The sequence below is a fragment of the Ranitomeya variabilis genome, chromosome 8, assembly GCF_051348905.1.
Source record: "Ranitomeya variabilis isolate aRanVar5 chromosome 8, aRanVar5.hap1, whole genome shotgun sequence".
Taxonomy (NCBI): Eukaryota; Metazoa; Chordata; class Amphibia; order Anura; family Dendrobatidae; genus Ranitomeya; species Ranitomeya variabilis.
Window position 1 is genome coordinate 219,222,297 of NC_135239.1, and position 18,030 is coordinate 219,240,326.

The window sequence follows — 18,030 nt, forward strand, 5'->3', positions numbered from 1 at the left end:
GCGCGGGGGAGAGAGCGGCGCAGTATGTGAGCGCGGGGGAGAGAGCGGCGCCGTATGTGAGCGCGGGGGAGAGAGCGGCGCCGTATGTGAGCGCGGGGGAGAGAGCGGCGCCGTATGTGAGTGCGGGGGAGAGAGCGGCTCAGTATGTGAGCGCGGGGGAGAGAGCGGCGCCGTATGTGAGCACGGGGGAGAGAGCGGCGCCGTATGTGAGCGCGGGGGAGAGAGCGGCGCCGTATGTGAGCGCGGGGGAGAGAGCGGCGCCGTATGTGAGCGCGGGGGAGAGAGCGGCGCCGTATGTGAGCGCGGGGGAGAGAGCGGCGCCGTATGTGAGCGCGGGGGAGAGAGCGGCGCAGTATGTGAGCGCGGGGGAGAGAGCGGCGCAGTATGTGAGCGCGGGGGAGAGAGCGGCGCCGTATGTGAGCGTGGGGGAGAGAGCGGCGCAGTATGTGAGCGCGGGGGAGAGAGCGGCGCCGTATGTGAGTGCGGGGGAGAGAGCGGCGCCGTATGTGAGCGCGAGGGAGAGAGCGGCGCCGTATGTGAGCGCGAGGGAGAGAGCGGCGCCGTATGTGAGCGCGGGGGAGAGAGCGGCGCCGTATGTGAGCGCGAGGGAGAGAGCGGCGCCGTATGTGAGCGCGGGGGAGAGAGCGGCGCCGTATGTGAGCGCGGGGGAGAGAGCGGCGCCGTATGTGAGCGCGGGGGAGAGAGCGGCGCCGTATGTGAGCGCGGGGGAGAGAGCGGCGCCGTATGTGAGCGCAGGGGAGAGAGCGGCGCCGTATGTGAGCGCCAGAGAGAGAGCGGCGCCGTATGTGAGCGCGGGGGAGAGAGCGGCGCAGTATGTGAGCGCGGGGGAGAGAGCGGCGCCGTATGTGAGCGCGGGGGAGAGAGCGGCGCCGTATGTGAGCGCGGGGGAGAGAGCGGCGCCGTATGTGAGTGCGGGGGAGAGAGCGGCTCAGTATGTGAGCGCGGGGGAGAGAGCGGCGCCGTATGTGAGCGCGGGGGAGAGAGCGGCGCCGTATGTGAGCGCGGGGGAGAGAGCGGCGCCGTATGTGAGCGCGGGGGAGAGAGCGGCGCCGTATGTGAGCGCGGGGGAGAGAGCGGCGCCGTATGTGAGCGCGGGGGAGAGAGCGGCGCAGTATGTGAGCGCGGGGGAGAGAGCGGCGCCGTATGTGAGCGCGGGGGAGAGAGCGGCGCCGTATGTGAGCGCGGGGGAGAGAGCGGCGCCGTATGTGAGCGCGGGGGAGAGAGCGGCGCAGTATGTGAGCGCGGGGGAGAGAGCGGCGCCGTATGTGAGTGCGGGGGAGAGAGCGGCGCCGTATGTGAGCGCGGGGGAGAGAGCGGCGCCGTATGTGAGCGCGGGGGAGAGAGCGGCGCCGTATGTGAGCGCGGGGGAGAGAGCGGCGCAGTATGTGAGCGCGGGGGAGAGAGCGGCGCCGTATGTGAGCGTGGGGGAGAGAGCGGCGCAGTATGTGAGCACGGGGGAGAGAGCGGCGCCGTATGTGAGCGCGGGGGAGAGAGCGGCGCCGTATGTGAGCGCGAGGGAGAGAGCGGCGCCGTATGTGAGCGCGAGGGAGAGAGCGGCGCCGTATGTGAGCGCGGGGGAGAGAGCGGCGCCGTATGTGAGCGCGAGGGAGAGAGCGGCGCCGTATGTGAGCGCGGGGGAGAGAGCGGCGCCGTATGTGAGCGCGGGGGAGAGAGCGGCGCCGTATGTGAGCGCGGGGGAGAGAGCGGCGCCGTATGTGAGCGCGGGGGAGAGAGCGGCGCCGTATGTGAGCGCAGGGGAGAGAGCGGCGCCGTATGTGAGCGCCAGAGAGAGAGCGGCGCAGTATGTGAGCGCGGGGGAGAGAGCAGCACAGTATGTGAGCGCGGGGGAGAGAGCGGCGCCGTATGTGAGCGCGGGGGAGAGAGCGGCGCCGTATGTGAGCGCAGGGGAGAGAGCGGCTCAGTATGTGAGCGCCAGAGAGAGCAGAGCAGAATGTGAGCGCGGGGGAGAGAGCGGCGCAGTATGTTAGTGCGGGGGAGAGAGCAGCGCAGTATGTGAGCGCCAGAGAGAGAGCGGCTCAGTATGTGAGCACCAGAGAGACCGGCACAGTATGTGAGCGCGGGGGAGAGAGCGGCGCAGTATGTGAGCGCGGGGGAGAGAGTGGCTCAGTATGTGAGCGCGGGGGAGAGAGCAGCGCAGTATGTGAGCGCCAGAGAGAGAGCGGCTCAGTATGTGAGCACCAGAGAGAGCGGCGCCGTATGTGAGCGCAGGGGAGAGAGCAGCGCTGTATGTGAGCGCTGGGGAGAGAGCGGCGCGGTATGTGAGCGCAGGGGGAGAGAGCGGCGCGGTATGTGAGCACCAGGGAGAGAGCGGCACAGTATGTGAGCCCGTGGGAAAGAGCGGCGCAGTATGTGAGCGCGGGGGAGAGAGCGGCTTGGTATGTGAGCACCAGGGAGAGAGCGGCACAGTATGTGAGCCCGTGGGAAAGAGCGGCGCAGTATGTGAGCGCGGGGGAGAGAGCGGATCGGTATGTGAGCACCAGGGAGAGAGCGGCACAGTATGTGAGCGCGGGGGAGAGACCGGCGCAGTATGTGAGCGCGGGGGAGAGAGCGGCTCGGTATGTGAGCACCAGGGAGAGAGCGGCACAGTATGTGAGCGCGGGGGAGAGAGCGGCACAGTATGTGAGCACGGGGGAGAGACCGGCGCAGTATGTGAGCCCGTGGGAAAGAGCGGCGCAGTATGTGAGCGCGGGGGAGAGAGCGGATCGGTATGTGAGCACCAGGGAGAGAGCGGCACAGTATGTGAGCGCGGGGGAGAGACCGGCGCAGTATGTGAGCACGGGGGAGAGAGCGGCGCGGTATGTGAGCACCAGGGAGAGAGCGACACAGTATGTGAGCGCGGGGGAGAGAGCGGCGCAGTATGTGAGCGCGGGGGAGAGAGCGGCGCAGTATGTGAGCGCGGGGGAGAGAGCGGCTCGGTATGTGAGCACCAGGGAGAGAGCGGCACAGTATGTGAGCGCGGGGGAGAGAGCGGCACAGTATGTGAGTATCGTGTGTGTTTCTATATGTGTACACTGCACAGTACATTTTCTCCCATCCTCTGTCTATATGTGTATACAGTTGTGCTCCAAAGTTTACACACCCCAGCAGAATTTTTTTTCTTGGCCTTTTTCAGAGAATATGAAGGATAACACCAAAACGTTTCCGCCTCTCCTGGTCAGTGGTTGGGTGAAGCCATTTATTGTTACTACTGTGTTTCCTCTTGTCTCGATAATGGGAATATGCCATGTTTGAGTATCTACCGAAAAGTTCCATGGCCTTCAGACACACGCTGTGGGCCTTTCCCACCCCCCTCTTCCCACTGTGCCTGTGTGTAACCCAGAACCCCTCATTTCCCTCCTCCCTCAAGAATTTACAGGTCCTTCTCAAAAAATTAGCATATAGTGTTAAATGTCATTATTTACCATAATGTAATGATTACAATTAAACTTTCATATATTATAGATTCATTATCCACCAACTGAAATTTGTCAGGTCTTTTCTTGTTTTAAGGCCGGAGACACACTGGTGCGAGAGACGGCCGAGTCTCGCTGGTTAAAAGCAAGATGTGGCACCTGCATTCCGGAGCGGAGCGTGCGGCTCCATAGCAATACATGGAGCTGCACGCTCAGCTCCGGAGTGCAGGTGCCACAGCTTGCTTTTAACCAGCGAGACTCGGCCGTCTCTCGCACCAGTGTGTCTCCGGCCTAATACTGATGATTTTGGCATACAACTCCTGATAACTAGTGTTGAGCATTCCGATACTGCAAGTATCGGGTATCGGCCGATACTTGCTGTATCGGAATTTCCGATACCGAGATCCGATACTTTTGTGGTATCGGGTATCGCAACAACATTAATGTAAAAATGTGTAAAAAAGAGAATTAAAATAAAAAATATCGCTATACTCACCTGTCCGACGCAGCCGGGACCTCAGCGAGGGAACCGGCAGCGTTGTTTGTTTAAATTTCGCGCTTTTACTTGGTTACGTGAAGTCCCGGCTTGTGATTGGTCAGGGCGGCCATGTTGCCGGGACGCGGACCAATCACAGCAAGCCGTGACGAAATTACGTCACGGCTTGCTGTGATTGGTCCGCGTCCCGGCAACATGGCCGCCATTAACCAATCACAAGCCGGGACGTCACGGGAGGCTGGACATGCGCGTATTTTGAAAAGCGCGCGTGTCCAGCCTCCAGTGACGTCCCGGCAACATGGCCGCCATTAACCAATCACAAGCCGGGACGTCACTGGAGGCTGGACACGCGCGCTTTTTAAAATACGCGCGTGTCCAGCCTCCCGTGACGTCACGGCTTGTGATTGGTTAATGGCGGCCATGTTGCCGGGACGCGGACCAATCACAGCAAGCCGTGACGTAATTTCGTCACGGCTTGCTGTGATTGGTCCGCGTCCCGGCAACATGGCGCCGTGACCAATCATAAGCCGGGACGTCACTGGAGGCTGGACACGCGCGCTTTTCAAAATACGCGCATGTCCAGCCTCCCGTGACGTCACGGCTTGTGATTGGTTAATGGCGGCCATGTTGCCGGGACGCGGACCAATCACAGCAAGCCGTGACGTAATTTCGTCACGGCTTGCTGTGATTGGTCCGCGTCCCGGCAACATGGCCGCCCTGACCAATCACAAGCCGTGACCTCACGTAACCAAGTAAAAGCGCGAATTTTAAACAAACAACGCTGCCGGTTCCCTCGCTGAGGTCCCGGCTGCGTCGGACAGGTGAGTATAGCGATATTTTTTATTTTAATTCTTTCTTTTACACATTAATATGGTTCCCAGGGCCTGAAGGAGAGTTTCCTCTCCTTCAGACCCTGGGAACCATCAGGAATACCGTCCGATACTTGAGTCCCATTGACTTGTATTGGTATCGGGTATCGGTATCGGATTGGATCCGATACTTTGCCGGTATCGGCCGATACTTTCCGATACCGATACTTTCAAGTATCGGACGGTATCGCTCAACACTACTGATAACCCAAAAAACCTGTCTCAATAAATTAGCATATCAAGAAAAGGTTCTCTAAACGACCTATTACCCTAATCTTCTGAATCAACTAATTAACTCTAAACACATGCAAAAGATACCTGAGGCTTTTAAAAACTCCCTGCCTGGTTCATTACTCAAAACCCCCATCATGGGTAAGACTAGCGACCTGACAGATGTCAAGAAGGCCATCATTGACACCCTCAAGCAAGAGGGTAAGACCCAGAAAGAAATTTCTCAACAAATAGGCTGTTCCCAGAGTGCTGTATCAAGGCACCTCAATGGTAAGTCTGTTGGAAGGAAACAATGTGGCAGAAAACGCTGTACAACGAGAAGAGGTGACCGGACCCTGAGGAAGATTGTGGAGAAGGACCGATTCCAGACCTTGGGGAACCTGAGGAAGCAGTGGACTGAGTCTGGTGTGGAAACATCCAGAGCCACTGTGCACAGGCGTGTGCAGGAAATGGGCTACAGGTGCCGCATTCCCCAGGTAAACAGCGGCAGAAGCGCCTGACCTGGGCTACAGAGAAGCAGCACTGGACTGTTGCTAAGTGGTCCCAAGTACTTTTTTCTGATGAAAGCAAATTTTGCATGTCATTCGGAAATCAAGGTGCCAGAGTCTGGAGGAAGACTGGGGAGAAGGAAATGCCAAAATGCCTGAAGTCCAGTGTCAAGTACCCACAGTCAGTGATGGTGTGGGGTGCCATGTCAGCTGCTGGTGTTGGTCCACTGTGTTTCATCAAGGGCAGGGTCAATGCAGCTAGCTATCAGGAGATTTTGGAGCACTTCATGCTTCCATCGGCTGAAATGCTTTATGGAGATGAAGATTTCATTTTTCAGCACGACCTGGCACCTGCTCACAGTGCCAAAACCACTGGTAAATGGTTTACTGACCATGGTATTACTGTGCTCAATTGGCCTGCCAACTCCCCTGACCTGAACCCCATAGAGAATCTGTGGGATATTGTGAAGAGAAAGTTGAGACGCAAGACCCAACACTCTGGATGAGCTTAAGGCCGCTATTGAAGCATCCTGGGCCTCCATAACATCTCAGCAGTGTCACAGGCTGATTGCCTCCATGCCACGCCGCATTGAAGCAGTCATTTCTGCCAAAGGATTCCCGACCAAGTATTGAGTGCATAACTGAACATTATTATTTGACGGTCTTTTTGTTTGGTATTAAAAAACACTTTTATTTGATTGGACGGGTGAAATATGCTAATTTATTGAGACAGGTTTTTTGGGTTATCAGGAGTTGTATGCCAAAATCATCAGTATTAAAACAATAAAAGACCTGACAAATTTCAGTTGGTGGATAATGAATCTATAGTATATGAAAGTTTAATTGTAATCATTACATTATGGTAAATAATGAAATTTAACACTATATGCTAATTTTTTGAGAAGGACCTGTATTTGGCTCTATGCTGCGGGCAGACAAGTCTCCCCTACTCATTCCCCCCTCCCACCTGGTACAGGTTAAAACTGGTACAGAAAGCATGAGCTTCTATTGTTCTTTCAAGGTTATGTATATTGGCATCGATCAGGGCTAGAGATATAAGAATTTTATATTCCTGATGTCCATCGAGGGATCTATAACTCCCTGTAATTACTAGAAGCTAAACCCGAGTGCAAAGTGCGGGTTTCTCTGTAAGCAGGTCATGTAAATATGCTGTGTTTACACTTAAAAGAATCGCCCCGACGTGGTGCACCTCTTGATCCTGGTGTCTGTCGTATACAAGATTCATACAGCAAGATAGGTAGAAAAATGGTTGCCATAACACTAAGTAAAAGGGGCGGTTTCAGCCTCTAAGTGAGGTCACCACAGGGGGAGTGCCTGGGTTTAGGCTAGGAAATAAGTGAGGTAAGCAAGCAGTCTTCATGTGTCTTTGGGGTCTAGCTGCTATACAGGGGTGATGCATCTGGATATATGCTCGGCCTTCCCCACAGCACAGTCAGCCATAAGATAAGATGACATAACGAAATGTGATTATTCACTGTTAATCCCAATTTATTTGTAATTGTACTGTACATATGATACTTGTCTTCTTTATAATATCTTTTTATACCTCTGTAGCCACTGCCTACCCTTTTTGGGAGTAAAATATAAAATTACTAGCTTGTCTCTCCTTGCTCTATGACGCATGGTCGTGTCCTCTGAAGTGAATTACGCTACTAATCTGGGTTGTCTCCGGACCCATTACTACGTAGGAAATCGGAGCTGGTGGCAGCGGAATTTGTCCTGTGCGATTGGGAGGCTTTGTACCGACCGGCGGCGTTGATAATTATTGTTCCCGCCTGAGTGGGAGTTGTTATAGTGCCCTTGCTGCACTGTGCCCATTAGCCAGTACGAAGTAAGGTAGCCTTTCTGGCGACTAATTATCCTAGGTGCAGTACCCTGTCTGATCTGAGGGTAAAGGGGGCACCAGAGAGCTGCAAGTTCCAAATCGGAACGGAATTGGGATATAGATAAATCCCCTTCAGAAAGAACCAGGGGCAACCAAACAACCCCGGCTCATGATAAATTGATGTGAGTGGTGGGGATGATACAGGTATCCTCCCCGTGAACCGTTACCTCTTTATAAATCATGACAACCCAAAACATCCAAATGACCCTGATCAAAAGTTCACATTCCCCATTAATGCCGTGTGTTGCCCCCTCTAACATCAATGACAGCTTGAAGTCTTTTGTGGTCGTTGTGGATGAGGTTCTTTATTTTCTCAGATGGTAAAGCTGCCCACTCTTCTTGGCAAAAAGCTTCCAGTTCCTCTAAACTCCTGGGCTGTCTAGCAGGAACTGCGCGCTTGAGATCTCCCCAGAGTGGTGCAATGATACTGAGGTCAGGAGACTGAGATGGCCACTCCAGAACCTTCACTTTATTCTGTTGTAGCCAATGACAGGTCGACTTTGCCTTGTGTTTTGGATTGTTGTCATCTTTCCTTCAACTTTGACCAAGTTTCCTGTGCCTTTGTAGCTCACACATCCCCATAACATCAGCGATCCACCTCCATGCTTTACAGTAGGAATGGTGTTCCTTTCATCATAGGCCTTGTTAACTTCTCTCCAAATGTAACGTTTATGGTTGTGGCCAAAAAGTTCAGTTTTGGTCTCATCACTCCAAATTACCTCTTTCCAGAAGTTTTGAGGCTTGTCTCTGTGCTGTTTTGCGTATTGTAGGCGAGATACTTTGTGGCATTTGTGCAGTAATGGCTTTCTTCTGGTGACTCGACCATGCAGTCCATTTTTCTTCAAGTGCCTCCTTATTGCGGAATATGTTGGCGCTATATAAATAAAATTATTATGATAAAATCATTATTATTAGGGCTCATACTCACCTGTGAGAAACTCGGATGAGTCTCGCACGTCAATACCCGGTGCTGCTGCCGGCACTCAGGAGCGGAGCGTGCGGCTCCATGTATTCCTATGCGGCCGCACGCTCCGATCTGAGTGCCGGGTATTAACATACGAGACTCAGCCGAGTTCCTCGCAGGTGAGTATGAGCCCTAATTGTGCTAGAGACGGCCGCACCGCTCCTTCCCAGAGAGTCCAGCATTTCAGCTGATGTTATTTGTGGCTTTCCTTACCTTTAGGAGCCAGTCACACCCATTTGTGTCAACTTCTGTGCGTGTTATCAGGCCACAATCACCGGGGGATGTGAACTTTAGATCAGGGTCATTAGGATTTATAAAGAGAAGACACAGTAGAGACAATAAATGGCTTCACCCAACCACTGACCAGGAGTGGAGGAAAAGTTTTGGTGTTATCACTCATATTCTCTGAAAAAAGGCCAAGAAAGCAAATAATCTGCCGGGGTGTGTAAACTTTTGAGCACAACTGTTGTCACAGATCCCTTCTCCGTGGTGTCACTTATTCGTCACGTGCCCGCTCTCACACGTGACTTGGGGTTGTGCCTGCAAGGGTTAATCTATCTCCCCTCTCTCAGTCCAGCATTCAACCTCTGTCCTATGCTGTAAGGCTACTTTCACACTAGCGTCGTGCACTGCGTCGCTATGCGTCGTTTTGGAGAAAAAGCGCATCCTGCAAAAGTGCTCGCAGGATGCGTTTTTTCTCCACAGACTTGCATTAGCGACGCAGTGCCACACGTCGCAACCGTCGTGCGATGGTTGTGTCGTGTTGCGTCGGACCGTCGCCACCAAAAAACGTTGCTTGTAACGTTTTTTGGTGCGTCGTTCCCGTCTTTTCCGACCGCGCATGCGCCCCCGGAACTCCGCCCTCGCCTCCCCGCACCTCACAATGGGGCAGCGGATGCGTTGAAAAACACCATCCGCTGCCCCCGTTGTGCAGCGCTTGCATAATGGTAGCATAAAAAAATAACACACCGACCCAGGCCACACACCCGCTCATACGCGCTGCCACCACTCACCGAATACACGGGCGATGAGTCCCGGTCTAATAATAATACTAATAAAAATATTTCTATCACTCATAAGGCTCACACATCTTAGGCTATGGATTCGTTTAGGACATTCAAGGTTCAACTTGTTAAAGTTTTATACTTTAATAACAAAAGGGTCAGTGCTTACAATAAGAAAAGGTATAAAAATATGATAATAAAAAGACATACAACTTATGCAAAACAGTATCAAAATAAACAGGAGAAAAGTTACAGAAATTATCTAACTGATAGTTGTCTTCTGCTCCGAGGGTAGGACGAATGTAGATTGGACCACACCAGCTTCTCAGGCTGCCCCCAACATGTGAACACAATTCTCTGTCTGCAGCCTAAATGTATAACTTTGGTCTGGAGGTCAGGTTTCTAGACCGACCCCTCAGGCCAATATCATAACTGCTGCCTGTTTGATTGGGCCACGGCCGCGATACTAATGAATATATTATTTTCTCTTGAGATACGTGTGAAAAGGTTCTCAGGAATAGATACCCTCCGGCTGCAATTAACATCTCCCCTCCAAGACCTAGGAGGTGCCAAATGTTCCCTTTCTTCTCGGCCCTAGCTAGACCTCCTGGTGAGATAGGGAGACACAATTCTACTAGTCCCAAGGAAGTACCTGTTAACACCTAGGTGCGACTTGCCTTCAGGACAGATGTTACATTATCACTAGTCACACATATAACCCTAGACATAGGTCACTACACACATATAGATATATATACACATATTTCACAACTGTATATACATATTGTAGCATAGTGCCTACTACGTGTCTTGGGGGACACTCGCTTGGCATGGGATTAACGCACTCGGGCACGGATTTCTTATAAAACACAGTCTCTTAGGTTTATTTCACATCAGCAAAACCACATCCACAGGAACTTAATAACAGCATGAACACCGTCTGCATATATTCAGCTTTACCATAGTTCGTCTCTGACCCCGGTCAGCATAAGACACGGACCTCGTCCGTTACCTGCTGGTGACCTTCACAGGTTCCTGGACACCTCTTGGCCTCAGAGGTGCCCCACACACAATGTCTCTCTCCTCTGACCCCGGTCAGCATAACACATGGATCCCTTTCCGTTACCTGTTGGTGCCGCACAAGTTCTCGGATACCTCTCCTCCACAGAGGTATCCTTCAGACGTTCTCACTGACCCCGGTCAGCATTACCACGGTTATCAGACCGTTCCACAGCACTGGCATGTGCCAGGTCCAAAGCCCCACCATGTGCTCTTCAGGGAGACGACACTCCCAACACATGGGCTCTCCAGGACCTTCCAGCACAGATCATTCAGGTCCAGACTCAGAGCTCATGTGACCAGACCTCCGTCACATTATATGGAACTAACCACTCCCCTAGATGGGAGTGTGTGTGTGTGTGTGTGTGTGTGCGTGTGCGTGTGTGTGTGGCGCTAGTCTAACCCTCCCATCTCTCAGAACTAGCCCTGCCAATCTGCCATTAGAACTACACATTTACATGTGGGACTACTGGTCCCAGACCACAACACAACTTCAGACTGACCACGCAGAGTATCCTCCTGTGCGACACACATACCGGCCATCTACAATTCTGCCGGACTTTGTCTCATCACAACAGCTATATCTTCGGTTACCATGCACTCCTATGGCCTCCATACGCCTCCATGCGCACGCTGGGAAGCCCATACAGCGCCCCCTACCTGTAACAGGGGTCACTACACCACAGTGTATACACTGCACAGTGCGTGTGTGTATGGGGGTCCGGGGGGCTCAGGGAGTGTGTATGGGGGTGCATATTTGGAGAGTGGGTGACTTGTGGAGTGCTGGGGTCCCGTCATCTTTCGGTCCTCGCCTGCAGCCGTCTGATGACGTCATAGACCCTTCGTCCCCGCTCGCTGTCAGGGTCGCGGCTGCAGACGATGCGCCTGATAAAAGCTGAGACTCCGAACAAACACTTGACTAAGCTGCCGGCTGATGACCGCTGTACTGGGGCCTGGAGATAAGGGGCCGCCGCTCCCTCCTCAGTCACCTTGGGATTCCTTTCTGCAGATATTCCCATATGACATCAGAGCTGCCCCCTCCCCCGCTGCCTCCTCTGCCTCCCCCGCTGCCTCCTCTGCCTCCCCCGCTGCCTCCCCTCCCCCACTGCCTCCTCTGCTCCCCGACTGCCTCCTCTGCTCCCCCGCTGCCTCCTCCGCCTCCCCCGCTGCCTCCCCCTCCCCCACTGCCTCCTCTGCTCCCCCACTGCCTACTCTGCTCCCCCGCTGCCTCGGACGCTCCCCCACCCCTGCTGCCTCCGCCGCTCCCCCTCCCCCGCAGCCTCTGCCCCTCCCCCGCAGCCTCTACCCCTCTCCTGCTGCCTCTGCCGCTCCCCTGCCCCTCCCCCACTGCCTCTGCCCCTCCCCCGCTGCCTCCGCCCCTCTCCTGCTGCCTCCGCCCCTCCCCCGCTGCCTCCGCCCCTCTCCTGCTGCCTCCACCCCTCCCCTGCTGCCTCCGCCCCTCTCCTGCTGCCTCCGCCCCTCCCCCGCTGCCTCCGCCCCTCTCCTGCTGCCTCCGCCCCTCCCCCGCTGCCTCCGCCCCTCTCCTGCTGCCTCCGCCCCTCCCCTGCTGCCTCCGCCCCTCTCCTGCTGCCTCCGCCGCTCCCCAGCCATGTTCACTCCGCACCTTTCACTTGTCCCATGAGGTTTTGTGGCCTCTGGTAAATCCGTCACTGCAGTCACGTTCTCGCTCTTGTGTTTCTTCCACGGTAATAATGTGTACGCAGCTCCTCTGCTGATCTATGTGTGTCCATCTTTACCTGTGGATCATACGATGCCTCCACCGTGGAGTTGTCACTCGTGGCTGCAGACGTATAGGCCATATGGCGCACTCATATGACCGTGTGTAGTATTGGGGGCCTGCGTATGTATGATGAGGCGGCGTGGACGCTGCAGACAGCGCTCTGCATCTGGATCCATCGGTAAAAGCTGATGTTCTGGAGACTAAAGTTTGTTTGTTCCGTCACCTGGTAATAATATAGTCCAGAAGCCGCGACATTGAGGCCGGCGCCACACTCAGCCTAGAGAAATACGGTCCGTATTTTACAGGCGTAATACGCAGAAATGTTCCCAAAAAAGTGATCCGTATGTCATCCGTAGGCAGGGTGTGCAGCGTATGTTACTCCTGTCATCCTCCGTATGTCATCTGTAGGCAGGGTGTGGCAGCGTATGTTACTCCTGTCATCCTCGTATGTCATCCGTAGGCAGGGTGTGGTAGCGTATGTTACTCCTGTCATCCTCCGTATGTAATCCGTAGGCAGGGTGTGTCAGCGTATGTTACTCCTGTCATCCTCGTATGTCATCCGTAGGCAGGGTGTGGCAGCATACGTTACTCCTGTCGTCCTCCGTATGTCATCCGTAGGCAGGGTGTGGCAGCATATGTTACTCCTGTCATCCTCGTATGTCATCCGTAGGCAGGGTGTGGCAGCATATGTTACTCCTGTCATCCTCCGTATGTCATCCGTAGGCAGGGTGTGCAGCATATGTTACTCCTGTCATCCTCCGTATGTCATCCGTAGGCAGGGTGTGGCAGCATATGTTACTCCTGTCATCCTCCGTATGTCATCTGTAGGCAGGGTGTGGCAGCGTATGTTACTCCTGTCATCCTCCGTATGTAATCCGTAGGCAGGGTGTGGCAGCATATGTTACTCCTGTCATCCTCCGTATGTCATCTGTAGGCAGGGTGTGGCAGCGTATGTTACTCCTGTCATCCTCCGTATGTCATCCGTAGGCAGGGTGTGGCAGCGTATGTTACTCCTGTCATCCTCCGTATGTCATCTGTAGGCAGAGTGTGCAGCGTATGTTACTCCTGTCATCCTCCGTATGTCATCCGTAGGCAGGGTGTGGCAGCGTATGTTACTCCTGTCATCCTCCGTATGTAATCCATAGGCAGGGTGTGGCAGCATATGTTACTCCTGTCATCCTCCGTATGTCATCTGTAGGCAGGGTGTGGCAGCGTATGTTACTCCTGTCATCCTCGTATGTCATCCGTAGGCAGGGTGTGGCAGCATACGTTACTCCTGTCGTCCTCCGTATGTCATCCGTAGGCAGGGTGTGGCAGCATATGTTACTCCTGTCATCCTCGTATGTCATCCGTAGGCAGGGTGTGGCAGCATATGTTACTCCTGTCATCCTCCGTATGTCATCCGTAGGCAGGGTGTGCAGCATATGTTACTCCTGTCATCCTCCGTATGTCATCCGTAGGCAGGGTGTGGCAGCATATGTTACTCCTGTCATCCTCCGTATGTCATCTGTAGGCAGGGTGTGGCAGCGTATGTTACTCCTGTCATCCTCCGTATGTAATCCGTAGGCAGGGTGTGGCAGCATATGTTACTCCTGTCATCCTCCGTATGTCATCTGTAGGCAGGGTGTGGCAGCGTATGTTACTCCTGTCATCCTCCGTATGTCATCCGTAGGCAGGGTGTGGCAGCGTATGTTACTCCTGTCATCCTCCGTATGTCATCTGTAGGCAGAGTGTGCAGCGTATGTTACTCCTGTCATCCTCCGTATGTCATCCGTAGGCAGGGTGTGGCAGCGTATGTTACTCCTGTCATCCTCCGTATGTAATCCATAGGCAGGGTGTGGCAGCATATGTTACTCCTGTCATCCTCCGTATGTCATCTGTAGGCAGGGTGTGGCAGCGTATGTTACTCCTGTCATCCTCCGTATGTCATCTGTAGGCAGGGTGTGGCAGCGTATGTTACTCCTGTCATCCTCCGTATGTAATCCGTAGGCAGGGTGTGGCAGCATATGTTACTCCTGTCATCCTCCGTATGTCATCTGTAGGCAGGGTGTGGCAGCGTATGTTACTCCTGTCATCCTCCGTATGTCATCTGTAGGCAGGGTGTGGCAGCGTATGTTACTCCTGTCATCCTCCGTATGTAATCCGTAGGCAGGGTGTGGCAGCATATGTTACTCCTGTCATCCTCCGTATGTAATCCGTAGGCAGGGTGTGGCAGCGTATGTTACTCCTGTCATCCTCCGTATGTCATCTGTAGGCAGGGTGTGGCAGCGTATGTTACTCCTGTCATCCTCCGTATGTAATCCGTAGGCAGGGTGTGGCAGCGTATGTTACTCCTGTCATCCTCCGTATGTAATCCGTAGGCAGGGTGTGGCAGCGTATGTTACTCCTGTCATCCTCCGTATGTAATCCGTAGGCAGGGTGTGCAGCATATGTTACTCCTGTCATCCTCCGTATGTAATCCGTAGGCAGGGTGTGGCAGCGTATGTTACTCCTGTCATCCTCCGTATGTAATCCGTAGGCAGGGTGTGCAGCGTATGTTACTCCTGTCATCCTCGTATGTCATCCGTAGGCAGGGTGTGCAGCGTATGTTACTCCTGTCATCCTCCGTATGTCATCCGTAGGCAGGGTGTGGCAGCGTATGTTACTCCTGTCATCCTCCGTATGTCATCCGTAGGCAGGGTGTGGCAGCGTATGTTACTCCTGTCATCCTCCGTATGTAATCCGTAGGCAGGGTGTGCAGCGTATGTTACTCCTGTCATCCTCGTATGTCATCCGTAGGCAGGGTGTGCAGCGTATGTTACTCCTGTCATCCTCCGTATGTCATCCGTAGGCAGGGTGTGGCAGCGTATGTTACTCCTGTCATCCTCCGTATGTCATCCGTAGGCAGGGTGTGGCAGCGTATGTTACTCCTGTCATCCTCCGTATGTCATCCGTAGGCAGGGTGTGCAGCATGTTACTCCTGTCATCCTCCGTATGTCATCCGTAGGCAGGGTGTGCAGCATATGTTACTCCTGTCATCCTCCGTATGTAATCCGTAGGCAGGGTGTGGCAGCGTATGTTACTCCTGTCATCCTCCGTATGTAATCCGTAGGCAGGGTGTGTCAGCGTATGTTACTCCTGTCATCCTCCGTATGTAATCCGTAGGCAGGGTGTGCAGCGTATGTTACTCCTGTCATCCTCGTATGTCATCCGTAGGCAGGGTGTGCAGCGTATGTTACTCCTGTCATCCTCCGTATGTCATCCGTAGGCAGGGTGTGGCAGCGTATGTTACTCCTGTCATCCTCCGTATGTCATCCGTAGGCAGGGTGTGCAGCGTATGTTACTCCTGTCATCCTCCGTATGTCATCCGTAGGCAGGGTGTGGCAGCGTATGTTACTCCTGTCATCCTCCGTATGTCATCCGTAGGCAGGGTGTGGCAGCGTATGTTACTCCTGTCATCCTCCGTATGTCATCCGTAGGCAGGGTGTGCAGCATGTTACTCCTGTCATCCTCCGTATGTAATCCGTAGGCAGGGTGTGCAGCATATGTTACTCCTGTCATCCTCCGTATGTAATCCGTAGGCAGGGTGTGGCAGCGTATGTTACTCCTGTCATCCTCCGTATGTAATCCGTAGGCAGGGTGTGCAGCGTATGTTACTCCTGTCATCCTCGTATGTAATCCATAGGCAGGGTGTGGCAGCGTATGTTACTCCTGTCATCCTCCGTATGTCATCTGTAGGCAGGGTGTGGCAGCGTATGTTACTCCTGTCATCCTCCGTATGTAATCCGTAGGCAGGGTGTGGCAGCGTATGTTACTCCTGTCATCCTCCGTATGTAATCCGTAGGCAGGGTGTGCAGCGTATGTTACTCCTGTCATCCTCGTATGTAATCCGTAGGCAGGGTGTGCAGCGTATGTTACTCCTGTCATCCTCCGTATGTCATCTGTAGGCAGGGTGTGCAGCATATGTTACTCCTGTCATCCTCGTATGTCATCCGTAGGCAGGGTGTGCAGCGTATGTTACTCCTGTCATCCTCCGTATGTAATCCGTAGGCAGGGTGTGGCAGCGTATGTTACTCCTGTCATCCTCCGTATGTCATCCGTAGGCAGGGTGTGCAGCGTATGTTACTCCTGTCATCCTCGTATGTCATCCGTAGGCAGGGTGTGCAGCATATGTTACTCCTGTCATCCTCCGTATGTAATCCGTAGGCAGGGTGTGGCAGCGTATGTTACTCCTGTCATCCTCCGTATGTGATCCGTAGGCAGGGTGTGGCAGCGTATGTTACTCCTGTCATCCTCCGTATGTCATCCGTAGGCAGGGTGTGCAGCGTATGTTACTCCTGTCATCCTCCGTATGGCAGCCGTACTGCGAGACTTTCTCACCAGCTTGCAAAATGGACATAGAATGGATCCATGGGCTCAAATGTTTGTGAAAACATATATACAGTCTATATCTATCTATCTATCTATCTATCTATCTATCTATCTATCTATCTATATGTCAGTGAGACACATCTATAGATATATTTATATTTCATACAGCGCTAGATAGCAGAATAGTCAGTAATTCAGTTGCCGGCTTTTCATTTCTCCTTCCCAAACCCGACATGATAGGAGACCTGGTTACATACAGTAAACCATCTCATAGCCCTTCTATTATTACATATTCCTCATTACTAATGTTAGAAGTCTCTGTTTGCAAACTTTTCTCTTATTGACGCCTCTCCATTATTAACTAGGCTTAATGTCACCTTACAATAGCAAGGTGACATTAACCCTTCATTACCCCATATCCCACCGCTACAGGGAGTGGGAAGAGAGTGGCCAAGTGCCAGAATAGGCGCATCTTCCAGATGTGCCTTTTCTGGGGTGGCTGGGGGCAGATGTTTGTAGCCAGGGGGGGCAATAACCATGGACCCTCTCCTGGCTATTAATATCTGCCCTCAGCCACTGGCTTTACCATTCTGGCGGAGAAAATTGCGCGGGAGCCCACGCCATTTTTTTCTGCGATTTAACCCTTTATTTTAACATCTAGAGCTCCAAAATCCTACAGACAGACTTTACTAACATTAGTGAAGAAGAATATGTAATAAAAGAAGGGATATGAGATGTTTTACTATATGTAATCATCATGTCTCCTATCATGTCGGGTTTGTGAAGGAGAAATGCAAAGCCGGCAACTGAATTACTGACTTTTCTGCTATCTAGCGCTGCATTAAATATAAATATATATATATATATAAGGTCCATTGACCTGTTGAAGCGCCAGGCAGGCGCGAAACAGCTGTTGTCAAGCACCGCCGCACTCCTTGTTCCAGCACCCCCGCACTCCTTGTTCCAGCACCCCCGGCTGTGAAGATGTATCTTTTATACCAATAAAGTTACCTGCATCGGACATCCTGACGAGTGCGTGCCTTCTTCTTCTATTGCACATTCATCTATATATATATGTGTCTCACTGACATACAGTATGTATATATATATATATACCTATTCTATGTGTACACATTTACTATCTATTCTGTCAGTGTGGTGTTACTGTACACCGCACTGAATTGCCGGCTTTTCTATAGGACACCGCTGCGTATTTCTCGCGGTCACACTGTTGGTCCGTGTGTAATCCATTTTTTCTCGCCCCCATAGACTTTCATTGGCGGATTTTTTGTGCACTACACTGCCAGCATGCTGCAAATTTTTCAGCCCATAAAATACGGCCAAGAAATATACGGCAGATAGGAGCTGCCCCATAGAGAATCATTGGGCCGTGTGCAATGTGTAGTTTTTGCACCTTTCATACGTCCGTAAAACTCTCTAGTGTGATGCCGGCCTTACAGATATAGTGTGCGCAAGGGACCACCCCAT